The sequence below is a fragment of the Staurois parvus genome, unplaced genomic scaffold (genome assembly GCF_062004578.1).
Source record: "Staurois parvus isolate SC_StPar_1 unplaced genomic scaffold, SC_StPar_1.0 ptg000561l, whole genome shotgun sequence".
NCBI lineage: Eukaryota > Metazoa > Chordata > Amphibia > Anura > Ranidae > Staurois > Staurois parvus.
The window spans coordinates 2,825,913-2,832,206 of record NW_028318357.1 but is presented as its reverse complement, the minus strand read 5'-3'; the positions used below and the strand labels follow the sequence as shown (position 1 = coordinate 2,832,206).

At 41.5% G+C, this 6,294-nt stretch overlaps 1 pseudogene; it reads left to right on the top strand.

Moving 5' to 3' along the window:
- The first annotated feature begins 5,447 nt into the window (after window positions 1–5,447).
- On the top strand, window positions 5,448–5,604 carry LOC149450879 (U2 spliceosomal RNA; annotated as a pseudogene).
- The last annotated feature ends 690 nt before the right edge of the window (window positions 5,605–6,294 follow it).

Sequence of the window (6,294 nt, the reverse complement as noted above, 5' to 3'; positions counted from 1 at the left end):
TTGTGTACTGTATACAACAATCAAAACAGATCAAAATGGATTACGCAGAGTCTGTTGAAAAATCAACATATTAATCATCATACATCATCTAAGAAAGTTATACACCTGCTATAAAAATTATGACATTCTCCATAATCAAGTAATTTTTCTATAAAACAAAAATTACTGGCAAAGCCATAATACCACTATACTGTAATTAGAACTATAATCAACATCAAGAAATATTATTACCAAGATCATTTGTATAGGCTTAACTGTGCCCATTTGTCACTTATTTTAAAGTCCAGTAAAACTCAGATAAATACATCTTGTGTGCAGTACAACAAAGACTGTGAATAGTATTAAAATTGGTTTTCATTAGAAAACAATCACAATCATAGCAAAGAGCCAGTGTCCTACCAGCATGCTGTAGAGAAGGACCATTTCTCTCTGTGTGAAAACAGTGGTCTCTCTACTGAGGTTTAAATAGAGAACAATCAGTGCAAAATGCTGCCACCATGCTATTAGAAATAATGAAAGTGTCCATAACGTCCAATGTAGGGCTACAAAAAGTCCATATAGCACTAGGGCAGGCCTCATATTGGTAGTAGCAGAACTCTCTGTAAAATAGAGAAGAGAAGAAGCGCCTCTAAGTGCAGTATAGGTAACTTTAATGGGTAACAAATGTAGAACAACTCACACATAGCATGAATAAAGCAGGCTTGTGTAAAGCAGGCTAAAGAAGATGGGAGAACGGCTGTGTCCGTGCTTTGACAGCCGCATCTGCGCTCAGAAGATCATGGATGAAGGAGAGAAGCCAGCCGACATGTGAAGTCTCCTACAGATGGCGTCTGGAATGCACGTTGAGGCGCAACGTCGGCGTCGATGATGTACATGGACCAGCATGCATAGAGACGCGTTTTGGAGCATGCGCTAGATCTCTAAGGGCGGGAGCACGCTCTATTATCATGCTCCTTTCTACTGAGGTTTGATGTAGCCTTCTCTGACTCAGAACTGGAGCACTTCAATAGGCAAAACTCATACTTCCTGCTAATTGGAGATGAGGGGAAAAAAGCAGCAAAACCTGACATGTCATATATTCCCCCACACTATCAAAACATAAACAAAATGTTTTCACTAGAGGTGTGCTTTAACCGCTTCCTGTCCGACCTATAAACAAATGACGGTCGGGTGAGACATGCACAACTCTGGGTGGACGTCATATGATGTCCTTCCCGGAACGCACCTCACCGGCTGTGCTGTGGTGCGATCTGTCAGCTGCTGAGGATGACTGGTCAGTGTAAAGGTCGCTGCCAGTACCATGTGATTGCTGTGACCATTCACAGAAAATCACATGACAGTTGTACACAATGGATGGCTTTCATTCATGACATCCATTTTGTATTTTGTACTATTGTGTTGATCTCCGTGATTAATCACAGTTATCACATGTTACAGACAAAGCCAATCACAGCCCATCTGTGCCTTGTAATTAGCTGTAGCCAATCACAGCTAACCACAATAGTGAAAACTGAATGAATCAATGTATTCAGTAAAAACGAAATTAAATTCACTGGTGTAAGCAAACATAGTGTTCAAAAAAAAAATATTGATCACTTCCCCAGAGTAGTACAATGCTACTATGGTAACACTGTATTGCTCTGCTCACAAAAAAAAAAAAGAAAATGGAATAAAGAGAATTTTTTTTTAACATACTGTCACCAGTGTCCCTGATCTCTACCACAACATTAATATAATAATGCTGTACTGCACTGGTGACAATATGTAAAAACAATTTGTGAAAAAAAACACTTTTATTTATATTTCTTCATTTTCCAAAAAATTGAGACCAAAAAAAATCACAACTTTTATTTATTTACTTATTACAGGTACATAGACTGCCATCAATTTATGAAGCAATTTACATATTTATTACACATTCACATCAGTCCCTGCCCTCAAGGAAAATACCATATACGGTCCCCAACTCAGATTCATACATACTTATACTAGGCCAATTTAGACAGGAGCTAATTCACCTATCACCATGTCTTTGGAGAGCGGGAGGAAATCGGAGTGCCTGGTGGATTTTTCAAAAAAATTGCCATGTCTCGTACTACATACTTTGGACTGTCTACTTTCCAAAAAAAGGTTATTTGGGGGTATTTGTACTGTTCTGGCATTTTCATCACTCAAGAAATGAGTTAGGCCATCAATACAACAGGACTTATCAATTTTCAGATATACAGTATATACACCGTAGTTTGTGGATTCTTACTTTCTTACAGACTAAATAATAGACACTGATTTGGGTTATTTTCACCAAAGAAATGTAGCAGAATACAGTTTGGCCTAAATTTCTGAAAAAAGATTACTTATTTGCAAAACTTTCTAACAGAAACAAAGAAAAAAGGACATTTTTTTTCAACAGTTTCAGTATTTTTTGTTTATTTAGCAAATAAATAAAAATAACCTAGTGGTAATTAAATACCACCAAATGAAAGCTCTATTTGTGTGAAAAAAAGTATAAAAATTGCATATGGGTAGTGTTGCATGACCATGCAATAGTCATTCAAAGTGCGACAGTGGTGAAAGCTGAAGGTTGACCTGGAAAGGAAGGGGGTGAAAGTGCCTGATATTGAAGTGGTTAAATGGTACCCATCCCAACCAAATAAAACATCAGACATTATGTAGAACATCTGCTTTATTCCTTTGCTATTAGTTTATAGTGAATAACTACTAAATGATTCAAAATAAGGGAAATTGTGCCAGTTATATAACTGTGCTTTTTGGTTGAAATGAACTGAGCCTGTATTTTATGTAAAATGGAGCCTGTTATGTTTGTTCAGTGTTTTGCTAAAGATTTTCAATAGACAAATATTTTAAAGGAAGCAAATTAAGGCTACAATGACACAGAGAAAGACGTATAGGTAATCAGCACATGTAATGAGCTATTGCACTTTTTAAAGCTGTCCATTTCTTTAGCACGTAATGAAAGGAAAATAGCATCTTTTGTGACAAGAACTTCTATATGCCACTCAATCCTCATTAGTGCTACAAAGATTACATTTCTTTTCTTTTTCCTGGAAAATTTGTGAGTAACTAGAACTATTCCGGTCCAGCATCCCTAGTGCATTGAGTATTATGCCACCCTCTAGCAACTCTGAGCTTTAGTCCAGTAACCTGCAGAGCAGGAGAGACAAAGTTGCATATATTTGTTTTTAGCATTAAAATTTCAGCTTCATTTGTATAATAAAATTTTAATCAGTTATTCCAGGCCAGAAATCTCAGCAAATAAAGTAATGAAAAAAAAATGTAACTATATTAAGCCTCATCCTTAAGAAAACGTGGGAATGAAGAGCAAAATATAAATACAACAAATCAAAGTAATGAATGTAACCAGTAACATCATGTGAATTTCATTGTCAGACTAGATTAATTAACAAGGTAATGCAAAGGGCAGAGCATATATAGAATGTACAACAACACACAACAAACACTCAGATCTTAACCCAAAGCTCGCCATCTTCCTATACTGCATCCTTATGCCATCTCTTCCCCAAGTAAGCAATGCACATGCCCCTGGCCATTAAATTATACTATATTCAACTTTATTGTCATTACACATGTACAAGTAGAAGGCAACAAAATGCGGTTTAGTATCTAACCAGAAGTGCAATAAGCAGTGAAAAATATACAGTGTCTACAGTATGTACAAAATAGGCATAATGTATGTGTGAAAAGTAGTATGGACTAATATATAGATGAAAGACTATGGACATAATATATAGGTGGAAGTATTATGGACATAATATACAGGTAGACGGTTTATGGACAAAATAATATACAGGTGAAGGTACTATGGACATAATATACATGTGGTATTACTATAGACAAATAATAAACATAATGTACAGATAAACGTGTGTTATTAGATGTTAAGTTTTAACAGAAACTATAAACACTTATTTACAAGTCAGTATGTGCAAATTGTACCATTAGTACAATGGACATTAAGAATTTTGCATAACAGAATAACAACAGTTGACAGTGCAGTGTATAAGCTAATGTATAATATTCAGTACATGAATGAGTGAAATGAATTACAACTTGGCCAATGTATGAGATGGATACAGTTCAATGTTTGTATGTACAGGAGACACGAGAAGGGGAGATGAGCATGCAGTGGAGTGAGGGGTCAGCGGGGGACAGAGTTCAGTAATGTACAGCTGAGGGAAAGAAGCTGGTGGTTTTAGTCCGGAGGCTGCTGAACCACCCCCTGGAGGGCAGGAGGTTAAACAGTCTATGGAAAGGGTGAGAGGAGTCCTTGAGAATACTGCAAGCTCGGCGCAGGCAGCGTTTCCTCTGGATGTCCTCAGTGGCTGAAAGTGGAGTCCCTGTAATGCATTGGGCAGTTTTCACCAGACGCAGTACCTTGTGCTCAGTGACAGTGCAGTTCCTGTACCAGACTGTGATGCTACTGGTCAGGATGTTCTCTTCCGCACAGTGGTAGAAGTTCACCAGGATGGCTGGAGACAGGTTTTTCTTCTTCAGTGTCCTCAAAAAGAAGAGTCGCTGGTGAGACTTCTTGACCAGGCTGGAGGTGCTGGTGGTCCAGGACAGATCCTCTAAGATGTAGATCCCCAGGAACTTGAAACTGGCGACATGTTTGACAGCCATCATATTGATGTGGATTGGGTCATGCATGCCTCCGTTCTCCCTTCTGAAATCCACAATGAGCTCCTTAGTCATGGTGGAGCAGGTTATTGTCCGCACACGACTCAGCCAGATGTTGTACCTTCTCTCTGATCACAGTAGTATCATCTGCAAACTTGATGATGGAGTCATGCACAGGTCTGCAGTCATGGGTGAAGAAGAGGTAGAGCACACAGCCCTATGGTAAACCAGTGTTAAGGGTGATGGTGTTGGAACAGGTGTGGCCTAACCTGAAATGCTGAGGCCTGCTGGTCAGAAAGTCCAGTATCCAGTTAAGAACAAAGGTGCTGATGCCCAGATCTCCAAGTTTAGTGGTCAGCTTGGAGGGTAAACAGCATTCTTGCATATCTGTTGTTAATATCCAGATGTGTGAACACAGAGTGCAGTGCTGTGGAGACTGCATCCCCAATGCTCCTATTGCTGTGATATGCAAATTGGTAGGGACCCAGTGGTGTGGGTGGCAGGCTGGCCTTCATCTGTGACAGGACCAGTCGCTCAAAGCACTTCATAACAATAGGTGTGAGTGCTACAGGGCGGTAGTCGTTCAGGTACTTCGGTGTGGAGTGTTTTGGCACTGGCACAATGAAGGTGGATTTTAAGCATGTAGGCACAGCTGCTTGGGGTAAGAGACAAGATGAAAATGTCTGGAAAAGCTCAGCAAGCTGACCAGCACATGCCCTGAGCATGTGTCCAGGGATGCCGTCGGGGCCAGCACCCTTGCATGTGTTGATCCAGCTCAGTGCAGCATAGACATCGCTTCTCGGCCTTTTGGCTAAGATCAAGTGTAGTATCTGTTCTTATCAGTGTCCAGTGGGGGTGCTCCCGACCACTCTGTCTTTGTGGGGTTGGTTGGATAGTACCCTCACTGGTATGATGGGGGTCTGGAAGGCTGGACCGGAGGGACAGAAACCGGGGAGCGCCATGATTTGTTCTGGGGCCTCGGGAGTAATTCCTCTGGGAAGGCTGGAAAGACCCAGTACCTCCTGATTTGAGCAAGCTACCTTGGTCTGGCCAGGGGCTGGGGACGCAAAAAGTCCGCAAACTCAGTGCCCCCTGGGGAGACGCGCTCAGGGGTGTCACTAGTAACACTTGGGTGTGGGACCCCACGGTGTGAAAATGACACTTGGTCACTGTTTTTACACATCTTTTTGCACATCGCCCTAAGGACCAGGCCTTTTGGCTAAGTCCAGGGCAATTTTTGCTACGGGCCTCAGGGCCTGGTCTGTGCACAATTCGGCACGGTACCACTTTTTTATTTTTTCTTTCTCTTTATTTATTATGCACTTCCCACGTTTGTCACTTTTTTGCTCTTATGTGTGTGTTTTTCACGGATGGAGGGTGTGGGTCCTCGGGCCTACCCTGAAGTCTAGGGGGAGGATGTGTGGCCATACGGTTCCTTCCTCCCCTGATCCCTAGGGGACTCTTCTTCGGGAGAGTCCCCTTGCCTAGTACTGGATGTCCGGCTTCGGCTGGGCATAGGGAACGATGGTCCACCAGGCCTTTTGGCCAGGAGGACCAATTGGGAACCTTGTCCCCGTCAGGAGCTTCGTGCCCCGGGGGATCAGGGTAAGCGGTCCAAGCCCCTTTAGGGGTAGGACA